Genomic DNA, 23,584 nt, shown 5'->3' with positions numbered 1-23,584 from the left:
TGCATATTATCAGCCCTCAATCATCCGTGCTAACAGTAAAGCCACTGCACAGAAAGACAACCTGCTGGAAGAGTCCAACTATCTTTCAGGGTGGGAGGAATGCCTGTATTTGAATCAAGTACTGTGTAGTTGTTTCTAATTTTCCAGGAAGTCACAGAGCTGCCGCAAATGGTCTAACTGCACAGTTCTTCTCTTGTCAGGGCCCAGAGTCTGCTCAGCTTATCATTCCATACTGGCAAACAACTGTGTAACTTTTCTTCATCTGTGACACAAAGATAAAAATAAGCAGAGGTAGTCATATTCTAAACATTTGCTGGTTCACACCTTCTCCTAATAGGGAAATCATTGTTTGGGCACAAAAGATCAACTATTCTAACTCTTACTGGGCAAATATCTTATTTGTATTAACAAAATGTTTTTGTAAATAGAATAAAGTGACAATACCAATAAGAATTAGAAAGAGAGATTTGCCAAAGAAAACCCCTGTGATGATCTACTATTAGGGTAATTCAGAATTGATAAAAAGCCAACTTCTTCCCACAGTCCATAGAGATTTGCCTCTGCCTACAGCTATTTTCCCTAAGTGAGAGTTTCTAAACTCCTAAAATTCTTTCTGGTTTGCTTCTCTTTCTCATCCAACTGGTCAAATTTTCTTATAACAACATATCCACAACTGAAAAGCTAAGTTTCTCAGCCTGAATTTTTGTTTATACCTGGTAGAAGCTACAGTTTTCTCTCAGAGGGATTTTAAAATGCCTGAGCTTATCTCCAGAAAACTCTTCAAATACTTTCAATAAACTAATGGCAACAGCTTTGCTACTAAAAAAAATTTCCCAACATCTTCCTCTTTTGGCCAGCCCTGCTGAAATCCCCCTCCCCATAAGGGGGAATCTGAGTAAAAACACTGCTAGCTTCAAGTTCCCTCAGGCAAATTTCCAGCCTCAGTCAAGGCCATGAGGTTAAACATTTCTCAATGACGCAGGCTCCCTCAGAGGGAGGAACAAGAAAAGAAAAATCAGAACTTATTCTTCCCAGTGCAGTAAATCAAGAGGCAGTGCCAAGTCCTGAAAAAATTAAGTCTAAGTTAAACTACATACTGTTTGCTCTGCTAAGGCCCCCGGCAGGAGCCCAGACCTGAGATGAGAGCTGTGGGATGGGAGAAAAGGCAACCACAGAGCCAGCAGTCCAGCCAGATCGACAGATAAACCTCTAGGTTCTCTAGAGAATCTCTAGAATATTAATAATTGTGTATGTTTCCGGTCATGGTATAATTTATAACTAGAGCAGCTAAAGCAAAGTGACTGAATTGGTGGTGTGGGGTAAGGAAATGGAGTCCTATAAGACAGAAGTCATATAGGATTCAAATGTGTATTAGATACAAGGTGGAGAAACTAAAGAAAAGAACACTTGGGAAAGGACTACAGGGCTGATCATAGAGAAGGCAAGCTCATCTGAGGGGCTGGTAGGGCTCTTGGACCTCTGGCCACCTGCAGAGATAAAAGAATGGAAAAAATCAGAACTCTTCCCCCGGAACTGACTTATAGATCACAGAACTTTACAGTTAAAAAGGGTCTAATCCTTGGGCACCTGGGTGGCTCAGTTAATTAAGCAACCAAGTCTTGATTTCAGTTCAGGTCTTGATCTCAGGGTTGTGAGTTCAAGCCCCTTGGGCTCCTCACTGGGCGTGGAGCCTACTTCAAAAAAAAAAAAAAAAAGGTCTAATCCTTACAAGAAAATGCCAATGATGAAAATACTGTTAACATTTGTACAGTGCTTTACTTCTTAAAGTGCTTTCGTTCATTTAGTTCTTAAATAAAAACTATTTTGTACCTGCTTTGTGCCAGGAACTGGGGATACAGAATTAAGACATCACCCCTGCATTCAAGGAACTTATTTCTAATGATGAGACCCACTAGGAATAATGATGTAATAATCACTCTGATGATCTGTACTAAGTACAGGGAGAACATAGGAGAAGGAGCACCTAAGTCCATCTGGGAATGAAAGACCACATGCATCTCAGAAGAAGCAGCCTTTGCTGCGACTTGAAAGAGGAATAGTTAGCAGGCTGGCAAGCAGAAAGAGGAATGGTTAAGGCAGAGGGAATATTACATGCAAAGGAATAGAAAATTAAAAGAGCACAGAAGGTTCTGGAAACTAAAAGCAGTTCAGCATTGCCGGAGACTCTGAAGTTGGAAGTGATACGAAATGACTGAATAATTAGTCAGAGGCCAAAGAGACAAATGTAATAGTTTAAAATTTTACCCCATAAAAAATGGAAGAAGGGGCACCTGGGTGGCTCAGTCAGCTAAGGGTCTGACTCTTGATTTCAGCTCAGGTCTTGATCTCAGAGCATGAGTTCAAGCCCTACATTGGGGCTCCACACTGGGCATGGAGCCTACTTTAAAAAAAAAAAAAAAAGAAAGAAAGGAAAGGAAGGAAGGAAAGAAGGAAGGAAGGAAGGAAGAAAGAAAGATGGAAGAAGTCTGAGAAGATTAAAAGGATTCAAAGTGAATATCAGAAAAAGCATGTTGGCAGCTGTATGCAGGAAAGATGAGAGAAGAGTCACACTATAGGCCGGGAGACCAATCAGAAGGCTACTGAAACCACAGTGAGAAATGACAGTCTGATCAAGGAGAGTAAGGCAAAATATGAGAAGTCAAAGCAGAACTAGCATCTACAGAACTCAGAGACCAAACAGATGTGAGGAATATAGGAAAAGAGGAATTGAGAATGACTCCTAATTTTCTGCTTCGGTAACTGGTACCAAGTTAGGAGATGCAGGGGCAATCTTGGGGAATGGTGACATCATCTTTAAATATGTAAAAAGTCTGAAGTGCATGTGAGTCACCCAGATGTCCAGGTAGGAAGAATGAGTGGATTAAATGAACCCAGAGCCCAGGAAGTAAGTTGGGGTTAGAGATATAGATGCAGACATCCTGAATAAGTGGTAGCTGAAACCACACATTGGGATGAGATTGCTGGGGAGAATGTGCAGATTGAGGAGAAAAAAGGGTCAAGGACTAATCCTGGGAAACACATTTAAGGGACAGCAAGCAGAAGAGAAGACTGCAAAGAGACTGAGTAGCACACAGAAAGGCAGAAAGCAAGCTGAAGAGAGAACAGTATCTATAGTTTAGCTGCCCAGGATCTAAATACCTTTCCTATTTGGGGGAAATTCCAAGATAGGGGGAAGGCAGGCCGGCCCCTCTTCCTAGTACAGAAGCTGAAGAGGAACAGACAGTCCCTCTCAGCAGCTTGGCCTCTAGCTCACAAATACAACCCAAGTCTGGCCAAACAGACCCTCCTATCTAGAACTTTGAAAACTGGGGGAATGACACAAAGGTTGAAAATACAACCAGAAATTATTCATGGTGTCTACCGGTGGCAGTGCCAACAGCACCAAGTGTTTGTGGGAGATCAGGACAGCAGCAACAGCAGAGAAGTCCGGTGAGGAGAGCCAGTGAGAGTCTTCAGCAGACTGGTCCCATGACACGTTCTTCTCTATGTGCCGCCTCGCTCAATTTCTGCCCATTTTCTGACCTTTGTTATTCAGCTCTCTTAAGGCTGTGTGCCATACAATACTCTCCCAAAAATGTATTTTATGCTTAGGTTAGCCAAGATCACACCAAGAACCCTGAATATAGAATGAGGAGAAAGCATCAAATAGGGTCAAGTGGTAAGGAAAGGTCGGATAAGAGGAGGCCTAAAATGAGCCTACTGCATAGGGTGACTAGCAAATCAGTTGGTGATCTTGGTGAAATTGTTCACATGTTATTTCATTCCATCCTTATGACACCTTCTGAGGAAAATAAAGCAGGTACTACATCTTTATTTTAATGATTTAAAAAATGAGGCTAAAAGACACTAAGAGGATTGCTTAAGGTCAATAGTTCTTTTTACTATCCACGGTTGCCCTCAAAAAGTTATTTTATGAGTGTTCCTGAAAGGAGATGTATTAGTATAGACTAATTCTTTATACCATGTGTCAACTGACACAGATGATGACCACATATAGTTCTCAATCCTAGATTTCCAGCTTCTTTAATTTTAGTAACACAAGAGGATCTTAACAAAAGCACTAGGATACTGTAGACAACCACCCGGAAACATACCTCAAGGAATATGAGGCTCCTTGCCATCATCCTTCCACAGCTCATTCAGGGTGCCATGGTCACTACTTAAAGAATACATCATCAGCAACAAGGAGTCCTCAAGTGGAAGAAGGGATCTTCTATCCCTAACCATGAGAACCACTGTGGGAATGAGAGGTTGAGAGCTTTCAAAAGAAGATGATTATTTCTCAACTTCATTCCTTTGGGATATGTCACAGCCAGGAAGGGAGATATTGGAAAAAGCAGCTTTCACAAGCTGCCAAATCCATGTCCTAGTCCCAGGGGATAATGAGCCAATGAGGTTTTGTGAAGTTGATGTAATGTTGGCAGAGGCTAATGTTTTATGGTTGAACATGTAGCTGCTTGGTATTTAGCTACAGGGCTAAAAGGATGACATCCTGAAAGGCCAAGAAACTCAAACCCGTAACACCACCACTTAGCAATTTGCATCTTAAAAGTAATTTGTAAACTTTAACTGACCTATCTTTTTCATGACTCGTTTTTTTTTTTCTAAAGATTTTATTTTTGACAGAGAGAGAGATTGTACAAGCAGGGGAAGCAGCAGAGGGAGAGGGAGAAGCAGGCTCCTCGCTGAGCAGGGAGCCCGATGTGGGGCTCAATCCCAGGACCCTGGGATCATGACATGAGCCGAAGACAAATGCTTAACCGTCTGAGCCACCCAGGCGCCCCTTTCATGAATAGTTTACAAGAGCATTTGTTAAACTGTAAATTTTCTAAATCTAAATTTCTAAATCTAGGAGGAAAAGAAAATTCTAAGCACCTCCAAAGAACAAAGACAATTTAGAAAGCTTAAAGTAACAAAAGCAAGAAATCAGAAGGGAAGTTTTCCAAGAAATAAAGTTTGTTTGTGGTACTTTAATCTCACTACCAGCATACCAAGTTTAAAACTGTCTGACGTCCTTATGAAAACAATTTTTGAAACAGAGACACTAAGCCAAGAGTTTTCAGGAGTACCACATATCTCACCAAAAATTGTCAATCTTCACCTTAAAAGTATTCTGAGATGCAGGAGGTAAGATATCAGTGGGCAGGGAATAGAGCATACAGACACTAACACTCTTGGTTTGAGCTACTAAATTTCAAAATGAACATCTGCCATTTTAATGAAAACTGGTAAATCCTTTGGCTTAAATATGCCACGATGATCTTGCAAAGCCTGAGACAAAACTAGTACTTTAAAAAGGAAACATTTAAATCTCTAACTAATTAGCTGAAACATATAGTGCTCCCAAATATGTACTAGCTCCTTACTTGAAACAGGAAACAATTTTTGGTTCAACCCCAGGCAGACGTACACCTAGTGACAGGGATACGAATACTCTCCCTAGTTTATATATCTTGACATTTCTCAAAAATTGAGAATGATTTTTCTCAAAATGAATGAGGGAGAGGGAAAGCTGGTACAAAAAAAATGACCCTCTACATTTTATAAAGGAATCAGAGAGTCGTCCCTTAGCAGGATGGTTTGTACTTGTTCTATGAGAAATAGGGTTGGAGCACCTAAATACTGAATGTTCCAGGAGTGTTTTTCTTCTTCCCAGTCTCTCCAATATTTCACGTTCATATCATTCATCAACATACATTTATTCATACCTATTATGTATCAAGCTAAACAGATGCTGCATATAAAATAGTAAAACAAAATTAACAATAGCCGGCTCAGTCAGAGGAGCATGCGATGCTTGATCTTGGGGTCATGAGTTCGAGCCCCACGTGGGGTATAACGATCACTTCAATAAATAAAAAAAATTAAAAACAAACAAAAAAAACAGTAAGAGGCAGATACATGCCTTCATAGAGTTTATAATCTAGTGAGGGAAATACACACTGAACAAACAAAAGAATCCCATAAATAAACATTTAATCTCAAAGTATAAGTGCATGAAGAAAGAATGAAAAAGAATGAAAATAATCAGAGGGGAACAGGCTGGGTGGTGGAAGAAAGGAAGGGGGGGCAGGGCATTCTCTAAGACCTGTGGCTAATAGGATAATAAATAAAGCAGATGGGAAATAGGAGGGAGGGAAGGAAGGAAAGGTAGATAAAACCCAGGAAGCCAAAAGGAAAAGGGTGGTGGAGGGGGGCGATTAAGGAGGTAAGCAGGTAAAACTATGCATACTGGGAAACTTACTATTCCAAGAGTACAAATGTTGACTGCAGGACTAGATATTACCTAAGCTCTTATTCTAAACTACCTAAAGTAGAATATGATCACTATGCAAGTAGGGACCCTAGATTCTCAAACACCTTTCATGTAATACCTAGAAAATTCTATGAGTACATCAAAAATATATTTTCCCCCAAATTTATCAAAGTTTTTCTAAAAACATTCATACTGCCATGGTAGTTGGGATTAAACATAAAGTTAACAACACTGAGTCAGTTGACCAAAAGCCTAACTGCAAGGGGATCTTCAGGATAAAGCTAATGGAAGATTATTCGCAAACATCTCATGGACTGACTTCAGTAGACATAAAACTCAGCTTTTAAGAAGTCCTAAAAGCTGTGTACTACAGAGCTCAGCAGGAAAGGGAGAAGGAGGCAAGGGACCTTTTTCTTAACAGAGCCAACAAGGACCTTCACATGGAAAATGTTCCTACTCTAAAGATATACAGGTTTAAATTTACTTCCTACCCACAGAAACTATTCGCTATATCGGAAAAAATTTCTAATACACATTTATGGCAAGACATTCAAGAGGTTTTGCTTAGTTTCAAACATATGACACTAGTTTTTTGGCCATGGGTGTAGAGTCAGAAATCTTAGTACACTGTAATTCAAAACAGCATCCTTTCTAATCTTCATGAACAGGTACAAGACTCACTGTTAAAAGCATGCAAACTTTCTAAATAGGGTTAAGTGTAGAGAAAAGGTCATCCTTATGCAGAAAGGAAGTCTAGGACAACAGAATTTAAGATGAGTATTACAGGGGCGCCTGGGTGGCTTAGTCAGTTACTCGTGTGCCTTTGGCTCAGGTCATGATCTCAGGGTCCTGGGATCAAGCCCCATGTCTGGCTCCCTGCTCAGCGGGTAGTCTGCTTCTCTCTCTCCCTCTGCCCCCCACTTTCCCATGCTCTCTCTCTCAAATAAATATCTTTTTTAAAAAATACAAATATTACAAAAGACAAGGAGGTTAAAGGTTTTTTGTTGTTTTTAATGGTTATGTCACAGAATTCTGGGGAGAGGAATAAGGCAGGAAGAGAAGGGGGCAAAAAATATAGGTAAGCAATGTACTGAAAGAACAGGACAAAGAAACTTAGACAAGTTGGGTAGGCTGTCAGGAGATACTATATACATTTGGAGGATAAAAGGATTTGAAACTCACCCAGAAAACAATATAATGTGGTGATTGATAAAGAGCATAGTTTCTGAAGCCAAACCACCTAGGTGCAATCTAAGCTCTACCACTTACCAGGTGTATGGCACTGACCATGTTCCTTATCCACTTTGCCCCTCAATTTCACTATCTGTAAAATGGGACAGTAAGAGCATCCATCTTATATAGTTGTTGCAAACATTAAAAGAGTTAATATATGTAAGGAGCCTGGAACACTGTGGCACATGGTAAATCCTATTTGAGTGCTGGCTACTATTATGTTATTTTAAATATATTTTTGTATTTTTGTTGGAATTCTCACAAAATCCACTTAGAATTCCATACTCTAGAAATATGCCTCTTATGTTTTGGGATTTGTTTGTCTTTGCATTTTCCTGTTTGGTCTCTACTAGTTTTTAATGGTTTGTTTTTAAAATATAAGGCTGTCTCACAGCAATCAGACAAGAAAAAGAAAAGGCATCCAAATTCGTTAAGGAAGAAATAAAACTTTCACTTTTGCAGATGACATGATACTACATAGAGAAACCCTAAAGGCTCCACCAAAAAACTATTAGAACTGATAAATGAATTCAGTTAAGGTCACAGGATACAAAATCAATATACAGAAATCTATTGCATTTCTATACACTAATAATGAAGTAGCAGAAAGAGAAATTAAGAAAACAATCTCATTTACAAGTGCACCAAAAATAATACCTAGGAATAAACTTAACCAAGGAAGTGAAAGATCTGTACTCTGAAAATTATAAAATACTGATGAAAGAAACTAAAGATGACACAAATAGAAAGATATTCCATGCTCATGGATTAGGAAAATAAATACTATTGAAATGTCTACACTATCCAAAGCAATCTACAGATTTAAAGCAATCCTTATCAAAATAACAACATTTCTTACAGATCTAGAATAATCCTAAAATTTATACGGAACCACAAAAGACCCCGAATAGCCAAAGCAATCTTGAAAAAGAAAAACAAAACTGGAGATATCACAATCTCAGATTTCAAGATACACTACAAAGCTGTAGTAACTAAAATAATATGGGGGCGCCTGGGTGGCTCAGTCAGTTAAGTGTCTGCCTTTGGCTCAGGTCATGATCCTGGGGTCTGGAATCGAGCCCCACATTGGGCTCCCTGCTCTGCGCGGAACCTGCTTCTCCCTCTCCCTCTGCCTGCCGCTCCCCCTGCTTGTGCTTGCTCTCTCTGTCAAATAAATAAATAAAATCTTTAAGAAAAAAAATATATATATATATAAAATAGTATGGTACTGGCACAAAAAATAGATGCATAGATCAATGAAACAGAACACAGAGCTCAGAAATAAATCCACAACTATATGGTCAATTACTCTTCGACAAAGGAGGCAAGAATATGCAATGGGAGTGGTATCAAATAAAGCATTGACAGGGCCCTGGGCCGCTGCTGGTTTGAGGAAAAAAGAACATGCAGTGGGAATAAGACTGTCTCTTCCACAAAAGGTGTTGAGAAACCTGGATAGCTACATGCAAAACAATGAAACTGGACCACTTTCTTACACCATACACAAAAATAAACTCAAAATGGATTAAAGACCTAAATGTGAGACCTGAAACTATACAAATCCTCGAAGAGAGCACAGGCGGTAATTTCTCTGACATCAGCCATAGCAACATTTTTCTAGATAGGTCTCCTAAGGCAAGGGAAACAAAAGCAAAAATAAACGACTACATCAAAATAAAAACCTTCTGCACAGAAAAGGAAACAACGAACAAAACTAAAAGACAGCCCACTGAATGGGAGAAGATATTTGCAAATGACACATCCAAGAAGGAGTTAGCATCCAAAATATGTAAAAAAACGTATAAAACTCAACATCCAAATAATCCTATTAAAAATGGGCAGAAAGCATGAATAGACATTTCTCCAAAGAAGACATGCAGATGGCCAATAGACACATGAAAAGAGGCTCAATATCACTAATCATCAGGAGAATGCAAATCAAAACCACAATGAAATATTGCCTCACACCTGTCAGAATGGTTAAAATCAAAACACAAGAAGTAACAAGTGTTGGTGAGGATGTGGAGAAAAAGGATCCCTCACGCACTGTTGGTGGGAATACAAACTGGTGCAGCCACTGTGGAAAACAGTATGGAGGTTCCTCAAAAAATTAAAAATAGAATTACACTATGATCCAGTAATCACACTACTGGGTATTTACCCAAAGAACAGAAAAACACTAATTCAGGAAGATATATGTACCCCTATTTTTGTTGCAGCATATTTAAAAATAGCCAAATTATGGAAGCAACACAAGTGTCCACTGATAGATGAATGGATAAAGAAGATGTGGTATACATATATACAACGGAATATTAGCTATAAAAAATAATGAAATCTTGCCATTTGCAACATCATGGATGGATCTAGAGGGTATAATGCTGAGTGAAATAAGTCAGTCAGAGAAAGACAAATACCGTATGATTTCACTTATATGTGGAATCTAAGAAACAAAACAAAGGGAAAAAGAGACAAAAAAACAGACTCTTAAATATAGGGAACTGGAGGTTCCCAGAGGGGAGACTGACAGAGGGATGGGTGAAACAGGTGAAGGGAGTGAAGACTACACTTTTTGTGATGAGTACTGAGTAATGTATAGAATTGTTGAATCACTATGATGTACACACACCTGAAGCTAATATAACACTGTACGTTAATTGTACTGGAATTAGAACAAAAAATATATATATATGGCTATCTTGATTATGTTTAAGGGAAATAACTGAAGATTTGTCCACCCTTAGGGCAGAGTTTTCAATAGGAAACACTCTTCTAGGGATTAGCTATTGTTAGGCTCAAGAACTGAGGGAGGGCAGGGGAAGGAAATCTCAGGGAGAAAATTCAGAAATCAACTAACAAAGCTGGTTTTTCTAACTTAGAAATTACCTCCCAAAACTGTTCCCTTGAAGGGTTTTGTGTAATATAGCACATTTCCTAGCAAGAGATCAGGGGCTGGGAGATAGAGATGGTGTAGATGGCAAAGAAGTTCACACACTTGTTTTTGTTTTGAACATTACCTAGCAGTGCTACCAACTTTTCTCTTTTTGCTTACTTCCTTTAAGAGTGATTTTAACTCCAATCTCCTGGTGCCCAAATTAGCTCTGGGTACCCCAGAGTGGAGGTGAAAGGCAATCAATCTGATATGTTATACCCAATGGAACATTCTTCTGTGGCACATTAAAGAAAAACAGCAGTACAAACCAACAGAATGTTCCATAAACTTAACAAAAATTAGAACAGTTACACCCACTCATAGTTTTGAAAAGAAGAGGAACAGAATCATGTTAGTTCAAAAGCATAAAGAGCATAGTCTCCCTGAAACTGATCAATCTAATTTCACTTTCTAAATTGACTAGATGGAAAAAGGTGAGAGGAATAAGCAACAGAAGTCAGAGTCCTTGGGTTAATTTTTCTAACAGTTGTTAGCCTTATATTAACAAGAGATACGCTAAAGATCACTATAAACTTACAACAATTAGAGATAATTTTATAAGTTTTAAAAATCAATTTTAGTTTAGATATAATAAGCTTCACCCATGTTATGCATGCAGTTCAATGCATTTTGACAAATGTATATACCTGCATAACTACTATGACAATAAAGACATACAACATTTTCATCTCCTAAAGTTCTCTCATATCCTTTTGCAGTTAACTTCTCTACTTCCGGCCCCAGGCAACAACTGATCTGCTGTCTGTCACTCCAGAAAAACCTGCATTTTTTTCTTACACAATTTTTTTACTGAAAGTAAATTTCTGGAGTAGGGCCCCAACAACCAATGGCCTATTTTCTGTCTCTATGGATTTGCCTACTCTGGACCCTTCATATAAATGCAATTTTACAGTATGTGGCCTTTTGTGTCTATCTTCTTTTACTTGGCATAATGTTTTCAAGGTTCATCCATTTTATAGACTTTATCTGTACTTCATTCCTTTTCACGGCTGAGTAATATTCCATTGCAAAGATCTAGCACATTCTGTTTATCCATTTATCAATTGATGGACACTTGTGTTGTTTCCATATTTGGCTAACACCACTATGAACATTTGTGTACAAGTTTTTGTGTGGACAAATGTTTTCAATTTTCTTGAGTATACATCTAGAAGTGGAAGTGCTGGGTCACAGGGTAACTCTATGTTTAATTTTTTGAAAAGCTGCCAAACTGTCTGCATTTTTCAAGTAAACTTTTTATGTTGAGGTAATTATGGATTCATATGCAGTTATAAAAAATAATACAGAGAGGGCGCCTGGGTGGCTCAGTTGGTTAAGCAACTGCCTTCGGCTCAGGTCATGATCCTGGAGTCCCGGGATCGAGTCCCGCATCGGGCTCCCTGCTCAGCAGGGAGTCTGCTTCTCCTTCTGACCCTTCCCCCTCTCATGCTCTCTATCTCATTCTCTCTCTCAAATAAATAAATAAAATCTTTAAAAAAAATAATAATAATAATAATACAGAGAGATCCCATCTTTCCTTTACCCAGTTCCCCCCAATGATAACATCTTGCAAAACTATACTGCAACATTACAACTAGGATACTGACATTGATACAGTCAAGATACAGAACATTTCCAACACTACAAGGATTCCTCATGCTGACCTTTTATAACCACATCTACTTTCCTCCCAGCCCCACCTGGTCTTTGGCCCCTGACAACCATCAATCTGTTTTCCATATCCATAATTTTATCATTTCAAAAATGTCATACAAATGGAATCATACAGTACATAACCTTTTGGGATTGGTTTTTTCCACTCAGCATAACTCTCTGGAGAGTCATCTAGGGTGTTTTACGTATCAACAGCTGGTCCTTTATTATTATTATTATTATTATTATTATTATTATTATTATTATTATTACTGAATAGTATTCTACAGCCTGGATTTTTAAGAATATTATATAAATGGTATAATCCAGTATGTACTCATTGAGTCTAGCTTTTTACATTGAGAATGTTTTTGAAATTTGTCCATGTTTTTTAATATATCAGTTTGTCCATTTTTATTGCTAGTAATTTTCCACTTTATGGATATACCACAACTTATCCATTCACCTGTTGATGGACATCTATCTTCTTTCCAGTTTGGAGTCATTAAGAATAAAGCTGCTATCCTACTGCGTATTTACCCCAAAGATACAAAAGTAGGGATCCAAAAGGGTACGTGCACCCCGATGTTTACAGCAGCAATGTCCACAATAGCCAAACTGTGGAAAGAGCCAAGATGTCCATCGACAGATGAATGGATAAAGAAGATGTGGTATATATATACAATGGAATATTATGCAGTCATCAAAAGGAATGAGATCTTGCCATTTGCAACGACGTGGATGGAACTGGAGGGTATTATGTTGAGCGAAATAAGTCAAACAGAGAAAGACATGTATCATATGACCTCACTGATATGAGGAATTCTTAATCACAGGAAACAAACTGAGGGTTGCTGGAGTGGGGGGTGGGGTGGGAGGGATGGGGTGACTGGGTGATAGACACTGGGGAAGGTATGTGTCTTGGTAAGCACTGTGAATTGTGCAAGACTACTGAATCTCAGATCTGTACCTCCGAAACAAATAATGCAATATATGTTAAGAAAAAAAAGAAGAAGAAGGTAGCAGGACGGGAAGAATGAAGGGGGGAAATCGGAGGGGTAGACGAACCATGAGAGACGATGGACTCTGAAAAACAAACTGAGGGTTCTAGAGGGGAGGGGGGTGGGAGGATGGGTTAGCCTGGTGATGGGTATTGAGGAGGGCACGTTGTGCATGGAGCACTGGGTGTTATGCACAAACAGTGAATCATGGAACACTACATCTAAAACTAATGATGTAATGTATGGGGATTAACATAAGAATAAATAAAAAAAAAAAAAAAAGAAAGAAAATATAGTTCCCCGAGAGATGGGACAGGGTAGAGAATGATGGAGGTTGATCTGAGAATGAACAGGTTAATTGACCCCACCCCAGTATATCATAAAAAATCTTTCCTGACGTTAAATGTTTTTCTATAGCCATTAAAAAAAAAAAAGAATAAAGCTGCTATCAACCTTCATGTGCAAATGTCAATATGTTTCCATTTCTCTTGGGTAAAGACTTAGGAGTAGGTCTGCTGGGTCATGTGGTAAATACGTTTAACTTCATAAGAAATGCCAAATTGTTTTCCAAAGTGATTATACCATTTTACATTTCACCAGCAGTGTATGAATTCCCATTGCTCTGTAGCCTTGTCAAGACTTGGTATTGTCAGTCTTTTTAATTTTAATTATTATAATGGATGAGTAGTGGTGTCTCATTGTGGTTTTAATTTGCATTTCAATGATGGCCAATGATGTAGGCATCTTTTCATGTGCTTATTGTCCATTTGCATATTTTTTGAAGTGTCTGAGTCTTTTCCCTTTTTTTTTTAATTGGGTTGTCTTGTTACTTGAGTTCTAAGAGTTCTTTATATATTCCAGATACAAGTCCTTTGTCAGACACACATAAACATTTTCTCCCATTCTTTTTAGCCTTTTAATTTTCTCAACAATGTACAAAGTGGACGAAAAAGTATTTAAACTTGATAAAGTCTAATTTAAGAGTTTTTCTTTTATAGTTCATACTTTTTGTGTCCTTTAGCTTTCACATTTAGGCGTATGACCCATTTCAAGTGAATTTTTGTGTATGGCACAAGATAAGGGTCAATTTTTTTTGGGGGGGGGGGGTATACAGATAGCCAGCTCTTTCAGCATTCTTTGTTGAAAGATTTCCTTTCCTGATTTATAAACTTTATTTAAATGAGAGATATAAAGAAAAATAACATTACTTTTAAATACTCAAAACCACTGCCATCTCAGCAGAAGATTCCCACACCTTCCCACTTCAGAGAGCACAGGCCTGTGCAGCAAGCTCCCCTGGTTCAGAGAAGAAGCAGTTTAACTTCCAGACAACAAGTAACATCTTTTTCTGAAGCTATTCATGAGTTCACAGAAAGGAAAGGAGAGAGTAAGCCCCCACCATGTTCCCATGATGCTGTGAGGTGCATTGGATATATTCTCATAACTGTTCAGTATGGTTTCAACCAACATCAACAGAAACAACCAACAATATAGCTTTCAGCAACACAGAGGGGTAGCATAGGAGGCATAAAGAGCAGTGCTTTGAAGTCAGGACATGGGGACTCCAAGCTATGTGATCTTAGGTAAGTCACTTAACATTCTTAGCTCCCAATTTGCTCATCTGTAAAATGAAGGATCATCTCCAAGATCCCTTTTCAGGTAAAGTCTCTAGAATGTTTGTTGTTCTATTTGGTCTCTCTCAAAAGTCGAGAAAAATGGCGAAGAAAATGTCAAATCATGAACATTTCTCAAATGCAGAATACTGTACTAGGAGCAAGTTTTCTTCTCTTTTTGTTTCCTATTTTATCCAACGCTTCCACACTAATTAGACATCATGTAATTTTTCCAACCACTGCATTCTCATCTAGGAAATACACCAGCAAGTCATCTTTATTTCCCCTGTTCACCTCAAAAACAGTAAATAAAAATGTCTGTTGGAACAATACTTCTCAACTTTAACATGCACCTAAAGACCCTGCTCAAATGAAGGTTCAGACTGTGTGAGGGGGAGCCTGAGACTGTCCATTCCTAACAAGGTCCCAGGTGATACAGATGCTGTTGTTCCTTGGAACACACTTTAGTAAAAAGGTGTTAGAAAACTGAGGTCACAGATTCTGTTTGGGCAGCCTAATTAATGTTAACACCTTAAGTTTTCAATACTCTCTACACAACCAAATATTTTATAAATTAGTCTTACAGCACTGATTTGAGGAATATAATCTAATTGATTCTCAAGAGAGTAAACTAAGATTACCAGTTCATAAAATCAAGGTCAATTTAATTAACATTTTAATTCTTCAACATAAGGGCTCCAGGTCCTGTTTACAAGATACACATGAGGCAATATGAGTTTTGCTTTTCTGAAAAAGAACAGATATTGTCAAGAGGATGTCACATGTACCCTAGGGTCAAAGAACAAAATACATAATGAAAATGTACTATCAAATAATTAAAACTTTTTTAATTTTTTATTTATTTATTTGACAGAGAGAGAGCACCAGTAGGCAGAGCGGCAGGCAGAGGGAAAGGGAGAAGCAGGCTCTCTGCTGAGCAGGGAGCCCAATGCGGGGCTCGATCCCAGGACCCTGGGATCATGACCTGAGCCGAAGGCAGCCGCTTAACCGACTGAGCCACCCAGGCGCCCCTAATTAAAACATTTTATGCTAATGCCATTATTTTATGCCTAAGAGAATTCAGAATTCTCACCCATCAAAAACAAAAAAATAACTTAGTGTGTTTTGGTTTATAAAAACTTCTGAAAGGTTCCGCAAATTGAGAGTAGTTAAGTGTGCACAGGAAGGATCTATAGCTCTGCCAAGAACATGGCCTGATACAAACACTGCAAAGATAAATTTCCATAAATCTTACAAAATAGAAACAAAGACAAAAAGTGTAAAAGGAATTTATACAAACTAGACTGGTCAGAACGAACAGCTTAATGGGATGGAGTGCCTCCTTAACATGCACTGTTTGGTCAGTGGAGTGCTCTGACTGCAGAAGTCCCAAATCAACAGTTTCAGCTCCAAATCCAAGATACTACACTTTCAGCCATTTTCTCCCTCTTATAACTAACTGTACCTACATGTATACACACACACACACACACACACACTTAAATATGGCTTTTATCAGAATACAATAGAAATGTATGTTTATGATAGAAAATCACAGACATACAGGAAAACTTAAAGAAAAAAAAAATCCTATTACCTTACGAAATCCTATTACCCAGCGACAGCTATTTTTTTTTTTAAAGATTTTATTTTTATTTATTTATTTGAGAGAGAGAGAATGAGAGACAGAGAGCATGAGAGGGAGGAGGGTCAGAGGGAGAAGCAGGCTCCCCACTGAGCAAGGAGCCCGATGCGAGACTCAATCCCAGGACCCTGGGATCATGACCTGAGCCGAAGGCAGTCGCTTAACCAACTGAGCCACCCAGGCGCCCCCCAGCGACAGCTATTAATATTCTAGTATATATCCTTACATCCATTTTTAAGGTTTAAATGGATAAATAGTAAACACTTTCCCACATTTTTAAATAATCTCATGACTACATTAGTTTCCAATCACATGAATGCACTGTAAGTTATTTAACCAATCTCCTACTGTTAAAATTTTTGTTTCTGTTTGTTTTAGGTTTTTTTACTACTATAAATAATACTGCTACAAACATCCTTATATATAAATATTATATATCTTTATAATTTCCTTAGAACAAATTCCCAGAAGTCTTTCAAAGTTAAAGAAGAAACATTTTTAAAAAAGTTTCTAAGAGTTGCCAAATGTCAAACAGTTGTGGCAAGTTGTGAGAATATACAGGAAGAAATAAAAAACTATCTGCATTTAATAGTATTCAAAATCCCAACAACAAAAGCCAAAAATAACCATAACAACATAAAAAAACATAAAGCACTTACTATGTGCCAGAACCTTTATAACCATTTTACATACATTAACTCATTTAATACTTAGAACAACTATCTGGGGTTGGCACTATTATTGTTATCATTATTATTATTATTATTACTATTTTACAGATGAAATAACAGGCACAGGGAGGCAAGTAATTTGTCCAAAGTCACACAGCTAATTAGTGGCAGAGCTAAGAAACCTGGGTTCCAAAGTCTATGCTCTTAAACACTATACCTACTCTTCTCAAACTCTGATGTCACAATTCCTTTACCATCTTATTTTATTGAGAACTTCAAAGAGTTTTTATGTGGGTTATATCCATCAGTATATTTCAGATAAATTAAAACTGAAAAAATCTAAAATATTTATTACTTCTTTACAAAATTTTTTAAAGATTTACTTATTTGAGAGAGAGAGTGGGGGAGGAGCAGAGGGAGAGGACAAGCAGACCCCACGATGAGCTCAGAGCCCAACACAAGGCTGGAGGATCCTGAGATTATGACCTGAGCCACAATCAAGAGTCAGATGATTAACTGACTGAGCCACCCAGGTACCCCTAAAATATTTATTATTTCTTTAAAAAATAACAATAAACCTACTACATGTTAACATGCTTCTACGAAAAATATTCTTTTCCAGGGTGGGGGGATGGGTTAGCCCAGTGATGGGTATTAAAGAGGGCACGTACTGCATGGAGCACTGGGTGTTATACACAAACAATGAATCATGGAACACTACATCAAATGCTAATGATGTAATGTATGGTGATTAACATAACATAATTAAAAAAAAGAAAAATTATTTTCCAAAACAAAAAAAAAGTAGTAAAAAGAGTACTACTGTTTCACCATTTTTGCAGATCTCTCTAATGTATAATTTACTAAAAGACAGCTGAATTTTCATATATACTGCATTCAATCTGTTGAGGTATCATACATCATGTAGCTCTGGAAAACTACAGTGTACACTCTTGAGGACAACAGTAAAAACGGTAAATACTAATATAAATCTATAAAAAGCCTTCATCTTGCACCTACAGACAAGGTCTCAGGGACACCTAGGGGTTTCCCAGACCACTCTGAAAACCACTGCACTAGTTAGTACAATGCATGCTATACAAAAGAGCTGAAAGGGGCACCTGGGTGGCTCAGATGGTTAAGCGTCTGCCTTCGGCTCAGGTCATGATCCCGGGGTCCTGGGATCGAGTCCCGCATCGGGCTCCCTGCTCCTTGGGAGCCTGCTTCTCTCTCTCTCTGTCGGTCTCTCATGAATAAATAAATAAAAAAAAAAATCTTAAAAAAAAAAAAAAAGAGCTGAAAGGCATGGTCTCAAGAACAAATATGCCTAAGGGCGGTCAGGGAAGGCCCAAGTAAGTGACATTTGAACAAAGATCTAAAGTAAGTGAGGGAGCAAGCCATGAGGCTACCCAGTAAAAAGTGCCCCAACTAGAAGGAATATCATCAAGTACAGAAGCCCTGAAACAGGAGCATTCCCTAAGGTATGCAGGGACAGCAAAGAGAATAGTAAGGCTGGGACAGATCAAGTGAGGGAAGAGGAGTAGATGCAATCTGAGAGTTACAGAGCTGGGGGCAGGTCATGCAGACTCTGTAGGCACTACAAGAAATTGGGCTTTTCCTGTGAATGAGAACCACTAGAAGGTTCTAAGTGAGAAGGGAGCTGATCTGACTTTCATTTTAAATGGAAAATATAAGTCACTGGTGCTTAAAGTAAAAAACCTGAATGTAAACATCAGTTCCATCTCTTACTGTGTGTCCCGGAGCCTCTCTGAGCCTCAGTTTCCTCCTTTGTAAAATGAGAAGATACAGATACCTCAAAGAGTTGTTGTCAAGATCAAATAATATCCATAAAACACTTTAAAATTATAACACACTATACAGATTTCACGACTAAGTTTATTTTCACTATGTAATTGCCATGTATTCTTCTTTGCTAGGCCCTCTATACTTACCCAATTGCTGCAGCCACCACCCCATTTATGTGACTGCCATTGAGATTAAGGATGCCCCAGACCCATGACACTATGAATTCAGCCTGATAATGCCCTTGGGCTTCTTGAAAGGCAGAGAAAGTTATTTTTTGTTGTTGATGGCAAAGCAAGGGTTTTTAGTATTTTTTTTCCTTGTTATTATAAAGAAAATCCTTTCAAAAACAATGCATGTGGTAATCATAAAAATGAAATTCCAAAAAAAACAAGACTGTATGAAACTCATCTTTACTTCATTTGGCCCTGATTTAATAAAGCTAAAACCGTGGCTCATGGTCTTGACAGCTTGCCTCATACAAAATGAAACAAAAGGGGAAAAAAGGATAGAGACAGACAGATGAATTCAAATTCCTTTGATCTGGGTCCTAACTCTAAGGGGATCTCAGATAAATCAGTGAGTCAGAGAAAAGGCAGTAAGATGTAATCCAGAATACCGATGACAACAGCCGTCTGTCTACCTGTCTTCTGAGATCACCGTCAAGGTATGAGATCATCAACCAAGCCAGAGAAGGCAAAGCAAGATAGAGACAACCACTGGGGACTGTAGTATCTGACTCCACTCCTCAGGGGCAGGAGCTAGACACTCAGGCACTGGTTTTTATCTCCACCTCTTAAGATGGGAGTCAATCTGAGCAGTGATAGAAACCTGCAATGGAAAAATCCAAGGAAAACCAAGATCTCCAGGGAAAATTAAAAACAATCTCATACATCAGAGGTCTCTGATGGTTTCTTGTAAGTATGTTACAGCACAAAGAGCACTGTCATGGGAGTAAGGAAATGAATTCTCCTTCCATCTCTGCCACTAATTAATTATGTGGCTTCAGGAAATAAATTATCCTCAATGGACCAATTTCCTCATCTTAAATAAAAGAGAGGACAAGAAAATACCTAAGTTTCCTCAAGCTCTAAAATCCCTTGAATATAAACAAAAAATGTGTTTTTTTAAAAGCCCACACTAAAAAAATAAAAATAATAAAAAAAAAAAGTCCACACTAATATTTAGATTATTAGGAGATCAAAAAGGTAGGTATTGCTGAAAGTTCTGAAGTTTTTCAGCAGCTCTATAGATCCCTGAGTGACATGAACCCAAACAAGGGGCCCTTCCTTGTGAACAGGAGTTAACCTATTACCAAGAAGGGCAAAAGTTATTTGTCCACCATCTTCCTTCAACCTTGTTTTTATGAATTACTACTCCCTTCTTTCCAACCCAAACTATTATAAAATATACAGTTCAGAGGCAAACTGTAACGATCAGGGAACTAGAAGTTAAAGAAATATGCAAGAATTAAGTAGGGTCACCTGGGTGGCTCTGTTGGTTAAGCGTCTGACTTTGGCTCAGGTCATGATCTTGGGGTCCTGGGTTTGAGCCCCATATCAGGCTCCGTGCTGAGCAGGGAGTCTGCTTGTCCCTCTCCCTCTGCCCCTCCACCCTCCGCTCCTGCTCTCTCTCTCAAATAAATGAATAAAATCTTTTAAAAAGGGGCGCCTGGGTGGCTCAGTTGGTTAAGCGACTGCCTTCGGCTCAGGTCATGATCCTGGAGTCCCTGGATCAAGTCCCGCATCGGGCTCCCTGCTCGGCAGGGAGTCTGCTTCTCCCTCTGACCCTCCCCCCTCTCATGTGCTCTCTCTCATTCTCTCTCTCTCAAATAAATAAATAAAAAATCTTTAAAAAAAAAGAAACAAAATCTCTTAAAAAAAAATCTTTTAAAAAAAGAATTAAATATATAAACATGAAGTGATAAGGGAGTAAACTGAGGAATGCTTTTCAATTATTAATATTTTTAAATAGATAGCATGTGTGGGTACAAAATATGAAAGATTCAAAAGGCAGATACAGCTAAAAACAAAGAAAACAGTTTTCTTTTCTTTTTTTTTTTTTAAAGATTTTGATTTATTTTTTGACAGTGAGAGAGGGAACACAAGCAGGGGGAGTGGGAGAGGGAGAAGCAGGCTTCTCTGCCGAGCAAGGAACCTGATGTGGGGCTCGATCCCAGGACCCTGGGATCACGACCTGAGCCGAAGGCAGACGTTAAATGGCTGAGCCACCCAGGCGCCCAGAAAACAGTTTTCTAAGGGATAAATCAAAAAGGGCACTAAGAGGACTTCAGTGCATATTGTGCTCCATTTCTTAGGTGACCCTGGGATCATGACCTAAGCCAAAGGCAAGATGCTTAACGACTGAGCCACCCAGGCGCCCCTGGAGGATTCATTTCTTAATGCAAAACAGATTTCAAAAATTTTTGATAAAATCTTGATTTAAAGGCTTATGCCTATTTAATAGGAGAAGGATGCCAAACCAAATTTTTTCATTTATTTAAAAAAAAAAAAAAACTTACTGAGCATCTACCATGTGCCCATATATAGATGATATACTGCATTAGATTACTAAATCTAATTAGAGAGATAGGTAAAAATGATAATTTGTCTACATTGTAAAGATGGTGCTGTAGGAACAGAGAGAAGGAAGGGCTGACTCTATTCAGACAGGGTTCACAGAAAGGCAGCATATGAACTGGATCTCAAGGGGTCAGTAAGAGACCACCAGCAGGGGCGCCTGGGTGGCTCAGTCGGTTAGGCATCTGCCTTCGGCTTGGGTTGTGATCCCAGGGTCCTGGGATCGAGCCCGCATGGGGCTCCCTGCTCGGAGGGGAACCTGCTTCTCCCTCTGCCTCTGCCCCCCATTTGTGCTTACTCTCTCTCTCTCTGGGTGTTCTCTCTCAAATAAATAAAATTAAAAATCTTAAAAAACAACAAAAAAAAGACCATCAGCACTAAGGAAGATGAAAGTCTTTATATGCAAGTATGTCTCACCAAAATCGCCAAGTTCCAGATACTAAATGAAAACTGGTGGGGCCCCTGGGTGGCTCAGTCAGTTAAGTGTCTGCCTTCTGCTCGGGACATGATCTCAGGGTCCTGGGATCGAACTCTGCATTGGGCTCCCTGTTCAGTGGGGAGTCTGCTTCTCCCTCTCCCTCTGTATTCTCTCTCAAATAAATAAATAAAATCTTTAAAAAATTTTAAACTGTTAATAAATACACAATGTACCCTGGAACTTTGCTCTAATAGTCAGTATCCTCATGTTTAATATAGGGGAAAGACTGCATCCTGAAGCCAGCCGATGAATCTGCTTACCTGAATGTGTTCCTGCAGAAACTGAGAAAACGCTGGCAATATGAATGCCATGGTACGAGCCTTAAAGACCCTGAAGTCCTTAAGGTCCCTGAAAATGGCTATAAGAAGGAAAAAAAAAAAAAAAAAAAAAAAAAAGACTTTGCATCCTCAATCTTGTCTAAAAGAGTTTATTTTTAAAATCTTATTAAACAGTGGTTTCACCTATAAAGTATATATTCATAAAAATCCAAATACTGTATTGCTAGAATAACCTATGGCTCATATAGTCTAAATGTCTTGACTTTTTAGAAAGAATGACTGACTTCTAGCTTATCAAGCCTTCATAATGAGCTTTTTCATTTCTTATCATAAATATAGCTGTCATATTATTGTTGCAATCCAGCATATTGACTACAGCTTCAGAAGAAAACAGTAACAACTTTACAAAAATTTTGAGCATTTAGGAACCACATGTACTAGAGAAATCAGTTTGCTATACCCAGTTTCTCTTTTATGAATATAAGCAAAAGACAGAGGTACACATATATGCTATTTATTCTCTACAGACCTTTCATTCTACCTGTACCCAACACCCTTGTCAATTTTATCCATACTTGTCTTACAAACTATTATCCTTTGAAAGTTTTATGAAGTAGTTGGTCCAACAGATGGGTGGCTAGCCCTGCCCAACATATGTCATAGGAAAAATAGCGCTTAGGCAAGACAAGTTAGTCCCTTTCCCTTATCCAGCTGGGAACCAGTGAGACCCCCTTAGGGGAGAGCAAATAATCTTTTAACCTTTATTAAGAAAAGTTACTGGACTGAGATAATCTGTAAGTAACAAAGCAATCAAAGAAGGGAGAGAGAGTTCAAATGCTAATTTATACTCCCTAAGATAAAATATGCACTTGCCCACATGTAACAGACAACTAGAACACAGAGAAGGGCAACAAAACAAAACAAACCCTGAATCAGTTTAACTAGGAGCTATTTCATCAAAGACAGGTAGGAAACAGATAATACTATCTTGTTTAGAACAGAGCTCAGGGGCACCTGCGTAGCTCAATCCTTAAGCATCTGCCTTCAGCTCGGGTCATGATCCCAGGGTCCTGGGATCGAGCCCCACATCGGGCTCCCTGCTCAGAGGGAAGCCTGCTTCCCCCATCTCTCTCTGTCAAATAAATAATAAAATCTTAAAAAAAAAAAAAAAAAAGAACACAGAGCTCAAGAGATCTGGGGGAGGAAAATGACAGTCAACAACCTAAAAAGTATAGCATATATGAACAGAAGAACTCAACTAATAAATGACTCATCATGGTCCTATTTGCAAAACTAGACAGAACAGAATGGTAGCAGTATCTTTCCTCTTTGCCCCCTGTCCATAAAGCTTAAGCTGATAGCATCTGATCCTGTCTTCAGATGGATATCTGTCTCCTTCAACATACTAAGTGTTCCCCAAG

General features: G+C 38.6%; 1 protein-coding gene and 1 non-coding gene across 6 annotated transcripts in view; one reads left to right on the top strand and one right to left on the bottom strand.

Annotated features, from left to right (window-relative positions):
- MRTFA (myocardin related transcription factor A) overlaps positions 1–23,584 on the bottom strand; it is a 195,351-nt gene that overhangs the window by 72,467 nt on the left and 99,300 nt on the right. Inside the window, exon 1 of one of the 5 annotated variants that reach the window (XM_034987454.1) lies at positions 22,146–22,221. The exons of the other annotated variants lie outside the window; for them this stretch is intronic. The gene's annotated coding sequence lies outside the window, so the exon portion shown is untranslated. Of the gene's footprint in view, positions 1–22,145; positions 22,222–23,584 lie in introns of those variants that run through there. 5 annotated transcript variants of the gene reach the window in all.
- LOC117998961 lies at positions 22,122–22,251 on the top strand. The gene has a single exon (XR_004676165.1). It is a non-coding gene; the product is annotated as a small nucleolar RNA SNORA33 (small nucleolar RNA).

Source organism: Mirounga leonina, unplaced genomic scaffold (assembly GCF_011800145.1).
Source record: "Mirounga leonina isolate KUSES-001 unplaced genomic scaffold, KU_Mleo_1.0 Mir_418, whole genome shotgun sequence".
Lineage (NCBI taxonomy): Eukaryota > Metazoa > Chordata > Mammalia > Carnivora > Phocidae > Mirounga > Mirounga leonina.
This window is presented reverse-complemented; position numbering and strand designations above follow the sequence as displayed.